The sequence below is a fragment of the Electrophorus electricus genome, chromosome 12 (assembly GCF_041902795.1).
Source record: "Electrophorus electricus isolate QZ-2024a chromosome 12, ASM4190279v1, whole genome shotgun sequence".
Taxonomy (NCBI): domain Eukaryota; kingdom Metazoa; phylum Chordata; class Actinopteri; order Gymnotiformes; family Gymnotidae; genus Electrophorus; species Electrophorus electricus.
In genome coordinates this window covers 9,969,777-9,985,912 of record NC_137508.1, presented here as the reverse complement: position 1 = coordinate 9,985,912, position 16,136 = coordinate 9,969,777, and the positions used below count along the sequence as shown (strand labels likewise).

General features: G+C 42.2%; 1 protein-coding gene across 1 annotated transcript in view; it reads left to right on the top strand.

Moving 5' to 3' along the window:
• marchf8 (membrane-associated ring finger (C3HC4) 8) overlaps window positions 1-16,136 on the top strand; it is a 57,012-nt gene that overhangs the window by 10,657 nt on the left and 30,219 nt on the right. The window lies entirely within an intron of this gene.

Genomic DNA, 16,136 nt, shown 5'->3' with positions numbered 1-16,136 from the left:
TTTATTTATTTATTTATTAAACCCTTGCACCCTGCTGTGCAGTCAGGTTTTGGTTCCTTCCTGAGCTGATTAGAACTACTCCAATAGCTGTAATCGCCACTGTTCCCCCTCTGTTGGAGTAGAGGTGGACGTGTGTGGCTCCTCATGATTGTGAGATGACTCTTGTGGGGGTTGGCAGCAGCTGCACTCATTAGGGACATGGGCCTCCCCTCAGGGCTCAGGCCCAGACACGGAGCAGCACTCCCCATGGGGTGTGCTGTGCATGGACAGATGCAAGATGTTTGAAGTTAATGCATGAGACGTGTTCTGTGGAATTTCACAGTTTTGCTGCTAGCAGTAGAAGAGAAATATAGTTTGCATTATCTAATCATGTCCAGCATTATGGATGATGCTCTGCTCATTATTAGAACTTTTTTTTGTCATACTGTGCTAACTAGATGTGAGCTCGGAAACTGTTGTTCTCCTGCCCCACAGGTTTGTGTACAACATGTTTTAAATGAAATATTTTTGGCTGGATGAATACAGTGCTCGTGTCCTGGATGCTCAGGATGGTGTGGAGTTTGGTGACCATGCTTGCTGTAATGCTTCTTATTTTCATGGAGAGCATGGTTATGAACAGAGTTTGTCTGTTGGGGGCATACCCTAACCTGTGTGAGGGTACTCCAGGGCTGGCTTGAGACAGTTCTGGGTTGAGACAGGGCCATTTCCCCAGTGGGCTGTCTAATATTGCCACTACAGGTCACCTGCGACGTGCAAGGTCAACTGCATAAATAGCCATTATGTGGCTTTTTTTTTTTTTTTTTTTTTTGTTTCAGATCAGCCCTAGACTTTTTGTGGCTTGTGTTTTATAAGGAGCAGTCAACCAGACAGAAGAGTCCCTGAAGCTCCCAACAGATATGACATGGCCACTTGAGATCTGGAGTGTTGAAAAACATAATTAAATTTGGAGTGGAGGACACGATGCTCCTAGCCTCAAGGCATTAAGAGCCATGCTGGGAAATGACTTTAAATACACATTGTTGCATTAAAGTTTTATTACATGGACCTCACATTAGTTCTTTCATTTTGTGTTAATTAGCTGATATTTTTATTTTTTCTGCCTTAAAATGCATTTTTACGAAGGGCCGGGGGAGGTAGAAACAACATGCAGTTGTAAGGTTGTACTTGATGTCTGGTTGCTGAGATGTCAGAGCAGAGGGTCAGTGAGGAGCTGCAACGGCAGGATGCTTAGGAAGCCGTGGGTCTGCCATACCCTTTTTAGCAGACATGACATCCTTGCGAGGTGAGCTGTGAAGTTACCAATATTGTTGCCCATCACGCTGTAGGTGTGATGCTCCATTGCTTCTTTCTCTTTTTCATGCTCTCTCTCTCCATCTCTCGTTCTTCTTCTTTCATAGACTGCACCCATTTAAAAACAAACTTACTATGCCCTGAGCTAATCTGCTTTTAAGCTTAAAAGTGCATTATATATTTAAAAAATAATAGAACAGTTTCTTAAATGGTAGTGCTAGATAAAGATATTCTTTTCTTAAACTGCAGAGTGCCTTTTTGCACCCTGAGTGGTGGAGCAATTAATAAGGAGAGGAGCTGAGCAGCAATGTAATGGCCCTTAATTAACCCTGAGGCAATGCTTCCTCTCTGCCTAGCCCTCCCTGCCTGCTTTAGGGCTTGACCAGTGCAGCTGGCAACACTGCCTCTTCTGCCCTGCCATAGCTGGGCCTGCATGGATCAGAGGCACCTGCCTCCTCTGTCGCATCGCAGAGAAGGAACTGTTCTCCAGTGAGTCTGAGAGAGCTCTCCTCCCCTCCGCTCCCCTCATGCGTGTCTTCAAGTGGGGCCTAATTAATAGTGACATGTTGATTGTGGTTCTTAGACTCCCACAGCCCTCATGATTCACTTGCTGAGGAATCAATTGCTACATTCCTTTAAAAAAAAAAAATTAAACATTTAAGCGCACTGCCAAAGTGGAGGAAGAAGCAGGAGGCTTTAGCCTGCCACTTCCTCTTCTTGATCTTCGAACACTTGTGCGCGTGTGTATGTTTGTATGTACGTGCACACACTAAAGGTTGATCATTTTCTCAAAGTTACCATTAGCCTATCAGACTGAGGAGATTGGATTGTTTAAGGTCCTTAAGTGTGTGAATGTGCCAGTGTGAGCGGATGAGGATGGGTGCTCCTTCTGGACAGCCGGCCTGTCCTTAGGGAAGGACAAATCGCTGTTTAAGCCTCATGCTGTGTAAAGAGATTAGCGGTCACAGCTACACAAAGTTGGAGGTAGTATTTCTGTTCATTCTATTCAAAGAATAAATTGCCCAAACATGCTAACATGGCTAAAAGTCAATAGAAACAGCCATCCCCCGTTAGCATTACACCATTTGCATAATGCTAATTGGTGGCTATTGGTATTCACTTGCTGTCGGCTAGATTAGCATTTTTCACTGCACTACTCCTTTAAGCTCTGCTTGAATATCTGTTCAGTACTTCTGTCTTCGGCAGTATGTTCATCACTTGTCCAAAGGCACAAAGCCTCTGCAGATTCTGTAGAGAACTATAGTCTGTACAGTGGTCAGGAATCTCCCCTCACAAAGCTCCAAAGCTGACAGCCATATGTGGCTGCAGATGGTTAATTTTGTGTGTGTGTGTGTGTGTGTGTGTGTTCTCAAAGGCTGCAATGCTGGTTCTCAACTACAGTTTCTTTTGTCTTGGAATGTTGTGTGGGGACTGAGGGACGGGTAATCTCCTCGGAGCGCCTTGAGGAAGCTGGGAGTAATATAGGTGTTGCTGAGGTCCCCAAAGAAAAATCAGAACAGAAAATGTATTTTTATTTGAAGATTTCTTTATTTTCTCTGATATTCAGTTATGATGCACACTGGCAGTTGGAGAGAGATGATTCATCTGGAAAATGAAGGTTTAGGCTGCAGCAACAAAGGGGAGGGGGGGGCGAGTTGAAGAGATGTTTTTGCTCGGTGGGTGGGTTTGTGTGTATTTTAATAAATAAATCTATATATATATGCGCCGCCTTGTGTGTTTTGCTTCATCACTCCTGTTAAGTCCATCATGCAACAGAAATTGCATCTTGGACCATCCTGGTTAAATAAACACATGTAGGACCAGAGAATGAGCTGGCTGACATGTTGAACATGAGCACTGTTGTAAAGGAGCGAGAAGCAGAGAGGGAGGAATCTGATATCCATATCCTCAGACAGACGAGCCAAGACTGCTGGTTGCTGGGGTAACCATTTCCCCTCAGATAGTAGCTTGGGCTAAATAAGGGTTTACTTTCCTCCTTTTATCTAACAATGCCCCTTGACCGTGGATTTGTTGCATTTGACCATGTATTTGACAGCACTACTAAAGCGTTTGCAGCGGTACCATTTTGTCTGGATGTTAATCAGGTGACTGGATACACTCGGGGAAGCTCTCCTAAATTGTATGTGGAGTATGTCTGCTGTTTTATAATGGACATGCATATGTAACATGATTTCAAGGAAGACTTTTCACAAGGTTGCTGAGTTCATGTTGATCCTTTTTTCTTCTCAGTGAAAATATGACACATTTCAAATGGGGTTGTGAGCTGGATGCTGCTTCCTTTGGACAGCACTGAGTGACTAAAGCTTCCTCTCTTCAGACGAAGAGCTGGCAAAAGGGCCTTGTGGGTGTAGTAAACCGGGTGAGGCAGGCATCCATGTCTTTTATGTACAGTGATGCACAGGCTTCAAGGCCTCCACATGAGAAATGACTGTAGTCAGAGCAGAGCCTGCAGAGAAAGCAGTATACCCCATAAGGGGCATGAATAGGATGGGGAGGCTTCCGAATATGATTGTAGAGGATTGCATAGGTCAGCACTGGGAGGCTCCTCTGAGAACAAGAATTGTGTTCGAATGGAAGTCTAAATTGCCATAGCAACCATAGTAGCTCTACTTTTGGTAGTTTATTTCTCCTCATCAGTCATTTCAGTTGCAGTCAAAATGACTTGTTTGGACAAGAATAGTTTGACAGATTGACTACAGGATTTCTCACAGGTGATGTTTCGTTTTCAACGAGTTCTGATCAACCCATGCTCATTTATAGAGAGATGATTTTGAAGTTGGATGCATCGACATAGACTGGTTAGATACTTGGCTTGCTGTTTATGGGATGTGAAAATAACCTGTTCCCTTTGCCGAGATGCATGTTTGGCAGGAAATGAGGGGAAATGATCACAGGCTTTGTTACAACCATTAGGCTGGAGCCCTGCAGCTCTTTCACTTCCCTATTCTACCAGCAAATGCATGCACAGCTCGCTCTTCAAGGGATTTCTGCAAAAGCACGCTGCTGCCAGAGAGGTCTGATAAGCAGACCAGAACAAACAAGGTGGCGGCTGCCTTTTAAAAGCAGAGCCTGATTTTGGAAAAGGGAGGGAGGGCGGAGCAGAGGCAGCACCGCACTGGGGGCTTAGCCCCCGTCCAGGGAATGCAGAGGCAAAGAGCAGATCCGGGCACAGAAGGAACCTTTTCAAGTGGCTTTCCTTTTCTGCTCCTGAGCTCTGAACCTGTCGAGGAGCAGCAGCTGTCAGAAGTGGTCCCCGGGCATTACTGTGAAGCTCTCGCCTGCAGGCAACGTGCCGAATAAGTGAAAGGAGTGCTGCAGCAGCAGCGAACAGTCGAGCGCTAACACCAGACAATGGCACTCCCCTTCTAACCAAATAGTCCCCAGTGCTGGCGTCAGCCTCAAACGTGTGGAAACTATGGACTTTTAGGTTGACAAGGGTGAAGTGACTGAAAACCAACCTTTTTTGATTGGTTGCCTTTGAACCTAAAAAACATGTATAATGAGGTGATGTTTTAAATGACACTAACATACTACCTATAATAGTTTAATGGAACAAGGCATGTGGTGCGTACAGTATCTTCATCCACTTCTCAATTCCGGTGACATCTCATGCACTGCATTAGTGATTATGGCAATTTACCATTTCATTTCCTGTATGGACTTTGTTGTTTTAAAATTATTCCATTTCTCTCACTGTATATATGATCTAATCCTTTTAACAAATCACAGCTGATTTATGTGGCTTATTTCTTATTTTGCTTTTTCTTTTTTTTTTGACCCAAAATGAATATGGGTCACTGTGACTCATGGAGTCTGCAGCGGGAGCAGAGAGACTCTTGCTTCCGTCACCTAGCTCCATTCCGTGTTCTCTCCTTAAGCCTCCCTGTACAATAGGTGCCTGGATAGCTTTTTACAACCTTGTTCACTTGCTGCCGTGAACATTGTTCATAAAAGAATGAGCTAAGTAACAAGGGGTCAGACACACCAGAAGATGTCATTGGGAAAATATCACCATCTGCTCCGGGTGTCGCTTTGGATTTTGTACAGAACTCTGTAGGGAAGATGAATTAGATATTCGTTCAAGATGTCTGTAATCATGGACATTCTCTTTAGTACCAATTTTTTGTCCAACTACCTCCAAAGATCTTTAGGGTGTTTTAGCTATTTCATAATTATTTTTATTTATTTATTTATTTATTTATTTATTTATTTATTTATTTATTTATTTATTTAAAAGATGGAGCAAAAATAATCACAATAAGCTGCTGGAGAGCTGTCTGTGCTTGTTAATTGGATATTGGTGTATGACACTGATTTGCTCTGTAGCAGAGATGGACCTGGTTGGATATACCATTGGCGCCCTGGAGGACATGCCAGATGCTGTCTCCACTTGTCCATGGAAGTTATGTTATGTGAAGGAGCTATTACTTTCCCTATTAGAAAGAAGAATGTGCACTGAATGCTCCTCTCCACTGGCACTTAGCCGTCCATGTTCCATCAGTCACATGTCACAGTGAGGACTAACTTGGACAGCTGTTTGACAACAGCTTGGCGCCTCACAACCATTTTTAAAGAGAAAACGTGTCTGTGCATCTGAGTCAGGGGAGATGGTCAGTAGAGGTCATCGAGAACCGCCTGAGTGAGAATAGTCAGCCCTCACAGAGATTTTTCCTAGTTGGGTCAAAGGAAATGACTAAAAAAATCACTAAATTGTTATTCAAGGAGTGAATGATCTCTTGAGTCTCAATAAAACAAAGGAAAGCTTCATCACTGTTGGCCTCTTTGTGTCTGTGATCAAATGCAGGATCTTTCCTCGGCACTTATAATTTAAATAGTAAATCTGTTCCTGGTTGAACATGTTTGGATGTTTGCATTGTTTCCCAAATGCCCTCTTCATCTCGGCATGTTTCTCTTGTGTTCTTAAGTGTCTGACCAGTTGAAGCTGTTGGAATGCCTTCAGAATGCTTGCCTTACAATTATTTAAAATCTGATTGTGGTGGTGGTTGTTGTTGTTCCTTCCTGATCCAAACACAAATGTGGCTTTTTCTATTTCTCTAGTTGGAGTGAACAAAGGCAGCAAAGGGCACTGTTTTAGTGGTGTTTGTGGGTAGTTATGCCCCTTTTAAAAAGATGCATTTCACAGCCCCTCTGTTGCATTCAGTATTGCATTCAGTATTGCATTCAGTCCTTAATTACGATAAAGAACTCTTTAGCATTCAGCCGGATATAATGGGGTGAAGCTGTTTTGCCATTATGCAAGGCACGTTTTCGTCTTTTTGAATATTTTGATCTTTTGTATTCAGTAGTAAAATTAGTTAATGAACAAATTGGCATACTCTTGTGAACTCCTAGTGTGCATCAGGGAAATTAAATTAAATCAGCCATAATTTCCCACATTTGCCTCTTGGGGCACATTCACTAGTGCTGAGGTAAGCTGTCAGTTGTACAACCTGGGGGCACAAGGAGTTCGGACAGCCACTGGAGTTACTGTGCCTTGAGCACAGGAGTGCTTCAAATTCTAGAACCATCAAGGGTGGGTTCACAGGTTTTTACAAGGCAATTGGACCCTCAATTCTAAATTGTAACCCCTCTAAAGAAAACACCAGAAGAGATTAGAATAAAATACTTCAACCATCTAATGTTACATGCCTGTTGTCAATCAACATGTAATTTGAATACTCATAAAACAAGTTTAGATATTGTTTCCTACACTTTATAATACAAAAAAAAAAGTCTGCTAGCTAGTTTTGTTTGAGAAGAAGACTGGTGTTTCTTAATTTTTTTTTTCACCGCTTCCCTTTCAGATGGCAATATAAACTTTCTGATTTCAGTGCTCATAATGCTAATATATGAGCTACCTTGTTCAGATGCAGACTTCCAAATGGATGGCATTTTAAATGCAAAATTCTGTGCCGTGTTGCAGATGTATTTCAGGCATAGTAAACAAGAAATGACATTTTCATTACAGCAGTGCTAACTTTCAGATGAGAAGGAGCATATTTGGTGGGGAGCAATACAAGGCCTGAACACTGCCTGGTCCAGGTCCCCTGCTCTCATTACCCATGCGTCTGTTCCAACTCTGACACTATGCCTTTCCCCTTACAATCAGTGATATAAAACAAAAACATTTGGCAGGGGTAGTGGGATGTAAGACTCTGCCTTGATATCCACCTCCACCAATAAATTGACTCACAGAGCAAAAAACCTACAATTGATTTAACCTTTATTGAACCACATGGGTCAATGGACAGCCAATACACATCTACTTGCTGAGAGATTGAGGGTAACAAATACATTGAACATGTTGCTGAATAATGTGTTTTTTGCTTATACAAGGATTCCCATTTTCCAGTGTATTTGCTGTTATGCATGTGGAGAGGCCCAATTAACTGGTGCAATGCAGAATAAAGGGGTGTTTCTCTGACGAAACTGACGACAGCACTGTGGTGTCCAGTCTGTCAATGGATTTCTTGAACACCAGCTTGTGAATAATGAAGATAACATTCCCATATACCAATGTAAGGAAATTTTAATTTGCACATAAGTACGCCTGAGAGAGCAAGTGAAATAAGCCTTATTGCACGAAGTGGATTCTGCTTTTAACTTTTAACTAAAGGTCAATGATGTGGAAATGAAAGAATTAAGCCACATCCCTGGCTCCAAATCCATCCAGAGAGGGGATTTACTTGCAAGTTGGTTATGACTGAAGAGCATAAATTTGGTTTCCCATTTATTCAGGAGAAAATGGATTCTAGGATGGGGGGGGGGGGGGGTGGGAAACAAAAACTGTTTCAAGATGGATTCCAAGAGTACTTGGACTTCTTCAGTTTTTTTCATTCAGTGCCAATCACATCTTCCAGATTAGCTGATTATTCTAATTAATTGCAAGTAATTAAAGGCCTGGACTTAATCACTGAATTTTTCTCATTTTTCTCACACAGATCTGAAGAAGCAGATTGGTTATCTCTAACCCCTAAAAGCTATCAAACTACAGACCAAATTCAAGCAGAACCCCCCCCCCCCCCCGACAATAATTCAGAGACTGATAAATGGCTCTTGGGAATTTAGATGACTTTAGGCCTCTTTCTACTGATGGGGTGAGAGGGGAGTTCTTTTGCCCAATGGAAATGGCAAACTGTCCCAGAGATGTAAGCCCAGAAACAGATGGCGGCACCCACACTAGCCGAGGGTGTATGTGCGGCTGTAGCAGGTGTTCAGAGGCCAGTGTGTGGTGCTGACATCTGCTCAGTCTGTGCTATGCTGTGTAACCTGCTGAAGACCATTTAGGGAGAGTAGCCCTCAGACTGAGACTGACTGGCCCTTAGCAGCGGTAGTTCCTTATTTTTTCTTTACATGTCTTGCTCTCATAGCTGAGAGGTGCTGCCGCACATTTATGTTAAATGGGTGCCCGCTTGCTGAGAACTGCAGGCATGATGACCCAGCTTGTGAAGCCACAAACGGGCTGGTGGCATGGAAATGCACAGCACGGTGCTGGTCGGGTCCTTTTGGAGCCAATTACGCCTCCCCAGTTTTGCGTTAAACTACGAAGTCTGATGCCAGGCCACACTGCATGTCATCAAAGCATTTTCGCCACACGCTGCTGTCTCCCCAGTGGCCCTCACGAGCGGTCTCTATTAGAAGCGCCGTTTGCGTGGTGGACCCCAGTCTACAGTGCTGCTATGCTGTCCTCCACTGTTCATCAGCCTTCATGTGCTCCAGCTCCAGCCCAAGTGGTATCGGTGGAGCTGCTGCCCACAGCTTTCTACCCTGCTGCCCACAGCTTTCTACCCTGCTGCTCTTTCTACCCTGCTGCTCATAGATTGTGCTCTTTAACTCAGTCTAGGGCATGGTTACTGTTCTTGAGTTAGATTTTGCCCATTAGAGCCAGACTACATAAAAGACCTAGTTTTTAGCTAAACAACTAGCAACAGCAGCCAATAGTAGTTGTTGCATTTCCTATGGAAAGGAAGGTAAGATGACCTTGAGGATGACCCTGAGGCAGGGCTAAATGGCAGTACTTCAGAAACAGTAGACTTGTTGCTTTTGAGACCTTGGTCCAAGAATTATTTTAGGCTGTATGTATAATCTTGGCTCAAAGGAGCAATGTTTCTGAATTTAATCCTCTTCATTTCTCTTTTAACAAGCATAGCAAAGTTAAACCCCCTGTGCGTTTCGGGTTCTCTGTTTAAATATGTACAAAAAATACCATTGTGAAATACTTCGCACCAAAGGATGAGTGCAATGCTAAACTTTTCAGGATGGCTAAAAGGGCACAAACACAATGTTTTCAGTGAATGAAAGATGAATTGTAAGGGGAAAGGAAGGAGGTCATTGAGCTAAGGAGTCGCTCCGGGTACACAGAGGTATTACCCTGTGTGATGCACTGTGTGGTGTGAACCATCTGACTCCAGTCCCATGCTGTGACAGTCCTTGGATGCCCTTCCTGTTGTCCCAGGAGCTGTCTGGGCCAGTGAAGTTGTCAATATGAAGCTTCACTTGGTGGCCACCATCTGCTTAGAGCTAGCCACTGGTGCAGCAGTGGCCAGTGCAAACTTCTGCATTTCTTATTCACAACCACCTACAAAAAACATTTAATATTACAACAAAGGGTTTTATACTATGGCAGAGCTGTTCAAAATAACCTGGTTCACATTTCATTGTGGTTTGGTGTGAAATATTCCCCTTTTTTCCTTGTATTGCTGACATTTACTCTTGTTTAACCCAGGAAATCCTTCTTGTCCTTGAGTAATGTCATCTTCACCATTCATCTTCCACTTCATTTCCTTTGCCATGATTGTGTGTGCGCAGCTGGAGCAGGCAACTCCTCACTCTCCATGCCTTTGTCTTGAAGTTTCGCTTTTTCGAGCTACAGGGGGAACTTCAATATGAGGCCTGGCCTGGGCTCCAGCCCTGCAGTTTCCTCACTGCTTGCTCTGGCTAGGCAGCTTTGCCTTGGGGCTTGACTATGCTGTACCATGCTCACTCTGGAAAGCCTATGATCCATAGGCAGACTCTGTTTCTGCCTGGCATCGCTTCCATACTGGTTGCTTTAACTCCAGGCAAAACATGGCCCACCCTGGAGAGGAGGTAGAGCAGTGCTTTTTACGTTATGTACAACCCGCTGAATTAAAACATGAAATGCCGTTTAATCTCCCTTAATTACACTGATGGGCTGCCAAGTGTAGTTGTGTAGGCAAGGGCTGGCAAAATCTGTTCCATTGATTTCACTTTTGAATATGATCATATTGCAGACATCCATCAACTCCCTTAGGAGTTAAATAGGGTTATAAGTACATGGTTAGTGGTTTTCTCTAGTAGTCTTCACCATCTGCATTGTCAGGCACTTTTCTTATGGAGCAGAACACCAACTACATCTTCAGACCATGTAGGTAGAACATTGCTCAGGTCAAGATTTTAGCTGGGTGTGGATTTTTGGAGTTATGGCTATATGAACACTTGTTAATATAAGGCTGAGTTTCTAGATTGTTCCCACAATGGTCATCACAATTCCAGCCTCAATTTATAGCTGCTGGTCACAATTTCTTTTTTTTTTTTTGGGAAGGGACGTGGGGTTTCATTACAAACTCTATTCATATTTCGCCTGTAATAAAGCTGTGGAAATACAGTTGGCTGTAGAAAATATACAGTTGGATCTCATGATTGCAAACAATTTGCCCTGTGCAATTTGTATGGAAAGCTATGAATGGTTAAGGTCAATGCTAGCAACATAGCTTTTCTCTTTATGACCTTGGTACACTTTTTAAATGTTTTTATTTATTTTTTTTGGTGCACACTGACATTGATAATAGATTGCAAACATTTCATGTCTTCTGATGAGCATAGTGTTCATATGCCACTGCACTGTACTCTGACGTTCTTCACAGGTAAGTGAATGGGGGGAGGCTGAAAAGGGAGATGCACTTTTCTGTGCTCTCCCTTTAGCCTCGAGCACTATTTTCAGTTACCTTCTATGAATAATGTGGAAAAATCTTTTACATGAAAATGAGACCTTGCTACATTGCTGTGTATTCCAGATAAATGAAAGCCATGCAAAATTCAGTGGATGTAAACAAGGAAAGAAAGTTCTCTCTCTTTGCATCCCATTTCGTGAAAGCTTTTTCAGCTGGGATGATTACAGCTACCACTCGTGCACTCGGTGGCTCACTGTATTCCAGTTTTGGAGCAAAATATGCATTAATTTGAAAGTGGTAGACCTGCTGCAGAAATAGTGCTTCAGCAGCACTAATGTCTTGTATCTGAACTCAATAACCTCTCTGCTTGCTGGTGGGTTTTTCACTGCTGATTTGACTTCCCCACCTCTAGAGTCTGCATCGTACCTGGCCAAGCCAGCTCAGACTGTAAAAATAGCCCACCAGAACAGGAGTGCGATTCCCAGAATGAGGCCTCATGAGAGTTTTATCCCTCATCGACAGATGCACTCATTTCTATTTCGAGATATGTAGAGTTTTAGACTTTTGAGTAGTTCGTTTTAAAATGTAACTATCATGAATAATCCACCAACCCACATAAATCTGTGAATATACTGTGCATGTAAATCGGATGGTATATTGTGGATGAAAAGTATCTTTTCTATATGAACCGTTTCTGCTCAGAATAAAACTTCCTTATGTGCCCTCGGTAGTGGGGGCTAATAAATGAATTCTGGAGCGGTAGGATATGACTGTATTTAAACATGGAGTTGTTAAACCCATCTCCCTCTCCTGCACAGTCCTGATGGAGAGTGTTCTTAGGAGAAGATCTGCCTCTGGCATCCATTAGTATGCATGATTTTATTTTTGAATATGGACTGAAAGGACTATTACATTGCAATTTCATGCCCCAGGGGTTATCTGATGTCTTTTTTTTTTTTTTTTTTTTTTTATATTTTGGCCAGATTTAGCTCAGGGAAAGTTGCCTGCTCTCACTCTCCTTGCTATTCTTACCTACACCCAATTTGTCTCTCTTGCTTTCTTTCTAGCTTTCTCTCTTTTTGCCCTAACACACTCATATTCTGTCTGTCTGTCTGTCTCTGTCTCTCTCTCTCTCCCCCCATTTTCTTGCTTAAACAGTGAGAAAATTACCATAAAAGGACTATAGATAAACTATTATATTAATCCTGAAAATTAAATAGAAATAAATTAGCTTCTACAAAATTCACTCTTGGTTAATACACACAATTTATGCTTTGAATGGTTTTAATAGTTGATAAAAAAAAAATAGAGTGGAACAGAAGTAATTTTTCCACTTATCCACTTATGTTTCAATAATAAGAGTCTGCTTTTAATTTTTTTCATTGATTTTGTTCATTTTAATTGATATTTCTAATTGATGTGATTGTTTTATTGTACTGCTTATGGTTTAACGAAATGTAAGTAGTCTTTATTGATGTGTGATGTATTCAAAGAAGTTAATTCATACTGAAGGTTCATATCTAAAACATGTGAGTGTTCAAACCTTCTTTCAAAAGGCATAACTTTCCTTATAATCTCTCTCTTTTGAATTTTCTTAAACCTGTGGGGAGTCTGTCTGCTGTCCGTCACTAGCAGCAGTTGGGGCCTTTGGTACAGAATGAATCTGAGTGACTGAAATCCATGCAGGGGAGCTTTAAATATCATTGAGCAGAGGTTAGGAAAGGATGGGCCATTTAGCAGCATGGCCCAGCAAGAATGGTCGGTGTGGGGAGTGCTTAGTTCATTATCCCTTGAAGGAGCTTGTGCCATTTCCGAACTTAAGCAGGATTGCCCCAGGTGAAGGCCCACAGGCCTGCCTCCGGCTCATCTTCCCTCCCGCACTCTTCTACTGGTGCACATCTCACCGTAAGCAAGGGAGAATGGCTTTTTTAACCGTTTCGTGCATTAGGCACATGTTATTGGCACCTATTTGCTCATTCTTCTATGATTTATGCCCATGTGTGTGTATGAAACCATACATATTGACTTGTCTGTCAATGATATGATACTATAATGATACAGCTATCTGATATGATCTTGTAATGATGCAGCAATTTGATGCAGTGTGATTTTTGTAAATATTGTAGAAAAAAGGATATTGGATAAGATTACATATAAGTAAATGTTATACTATTCCTAATAATAATGATAATAAATAAATAATAATAATAATATATTTATTTAATAATAATAATAATAATAATAATAATTTTATTATTATTACATTTTATATATGTCAACTTTTAAATATCAATTAGATGTTCTTAGAAAATATTGACGTGAGCGCAAGAGAATCACAAGTATTAAATTTTAAAACTGAAAAACAAACACCATATGCAACTTAACTCAGTTTTGAGTTTATAGAGTTGGTCTTAAAATCAGCTTTATCAGCTAGCTTCTCTTAGCTACTCCAGTCTTAACCACTAGCCAAGTAGCAGAGATGTCCATTTGTCTGTTAACAATAAATTTCAATAAATAAAGTCCTCGCAGAAAGAGCCGATCACCTCATTAAGGGCTCTGATGTACTGGACGTGGGTTTTCTTGGTACTTAGTCAGGTGCTTTTTTACCTTTTGAAAAATCTTAGAAGCCTGTGTTATGGAATGTTCCTTTCTCAAAATGTAAAAGCAGTTACAGAACTGTCACACCCTGATCTTTCTTCAGTTACTATATGCTGTTTGGCAGGAACATATGCCAAAGGCAGTTTGAAATTAATGTTTGAAAGTGTTAAGAAAAACGCATCCCTTTTGAATGTGTGTAACTGATCGTGTGCTGTTGGTATTGAGAGTTGGCTGTGGCTGAAGACAATAATCTGTGAGCTGGGAAGGAGCCAGGCTAACGGCACACAAGCTGTGTATAAAACGGCGCATCATGTATGGGGTGTTTATACAACTAGGAGTTACTTTACTGTTGTCCCCTTTTCCTTTGTGTTTTTCTGCCTAGTGCTGTTCATATACTGTACATCAGTTATATTATACAAGTAATATCCTCTGTGCTTTTTGGTTTTTTTTTTGTAAAACAGCTTATCTAAATAATACAACCACACAAGTGCAATACTAATGCAACCGTTACACCCAAGGTAATTATTTCCTCTTGTAACAGAGATGGTGGCAATGTAGTGTATTTTCACTATTGTACTACTTATTTTCTTTGCATTGAGTACTGTGGCATTTGAACAGATTTTTCCAATTAAATATTTGGGGTTGTAAGTACAAGGGAGGCATCCAGATCCAGTAGCCTGGAGAAGTGTTTTTATGAATCAGAACAGAAGGTTTTATATAACTTCTTGTCTACATGCCCTTATTTTAATAAAGAAAGAATTGTGCTTGAGTGGTATGTGCTGGGCTCCTGGAGCTTTGTGAAGTGGTTGGGTTATTGTGCAAGAAGCCAGTGTAGAGTGAAGGAGCATTACTTTCAGCCATGGTAATTTCTCTAAACAATTACGTGCTGGCATCTTTGCTTCCTGGAACAATACCTCCTCTCTTTACTCGTGCTTTCTCTTTTTCTATTGGTATATTTCTTTCTTTGACTGTGTCGATAGATTAGATTATCCCCATCCTGTGATGGCTGCACTGTGCAGTGAGTTGCTATATGTCAACACAAGGCATGATCATCTTTTACTGAAAGAACTGGCTCCTCATGAATGATACAGCATGTTGTCCCAGCTGATTGGAATCAGCTGATGGAAGTGGTTTGTGGGTGGACTTGCTGACCGAGAAGCAAACCTACACAGGTAGTGACTCAGGAACTAAATTTGTGTACAAGGGAAATGTGAATGTAGGGTAGTCTGCTACCCTAGCTGTGTGTGTCTGTCAAGGCGGAGGGGTGTGTGTTGCATTTTATAGGGCCTATTTGTGCTGTTCCTGTAACTCTGCTGTACAACTTCCTCCTTCCGCTATGGCTTGTCACTGTGGATTAACATGTAACCAGAGAGAGAGAGAGCGCGAGAGAGAGAGAAGATTTTCCAATGCATTCCTGTTGGAAAATAAAGTTTCAGGTAAAAACAATGTTTGTCTATCTTTTATATTGCACATCTCGTCTAGATGCATGTAACTGAGCTTTGTGTTTGTGGTTTTCTGGTGCATTTGAATTGAGCTGAGAGTGTTGGTATGGTAATTGGCACAGAAGATACTTCTTTCACTGTTGAGGGGCAGTGGTGGCTCTGTGGTTAAGCTGCCTGACTTGTGATTGGGAGGTTGCTGGTCCGAGCCACGCCGCTGACGAGTTGTTGCCGTTGGACCCCTGAGCAAGGCCCCTTTACCCTCAGTTGCTCCTGTCTAGGTTTGGGCTGCCTGGCAGTATCCTATCCCACACCCGTCACTGGTGTTGATGGCGTGTTCAGTGGTATTCTGTGCCTCTGTTCTACTGTGTGTCAGTCAGTCAGCTTTAACTGTTGGGGGATCTCCATGGTTAAGGTAAGACCAGTTATGTGGAAATGACATGCTCGGTGCTTTATAGGTGTGTGTGTGTGTGCATATGCATGCATTTGCAGTGGGCCTTGAGGAAGGATGACCTGTGTGCGGCTGGATCATGGCTATGGGTACCTGTGGGAACACGGTGCAGTTTTCTGCTGATTCCCCCTTCTTTTTATTTCCTCCATGGTGTTTTTGTGCTGGCTCCTCACACCTGAGAGCTCGTGCACACGGCACTGTGGGAACGTGCGTGTGCTAGACGATGCCCTGTGCAATGCCCTGCTCTTATATACGGCAGGTTTTGTTGTGAACTGTGCAGTGGTTGGTCATTGAATGATGATGATGATGATGACTATAATAGTCCGTTGCCTGATTTAGCCATGCTGACAGCTGTGGAAGGCCCCCTACAGATGCAAAGTGTCGTCTGCATTCGGGTGGGCTCAGGCCATAATACTGTGGTGAGCC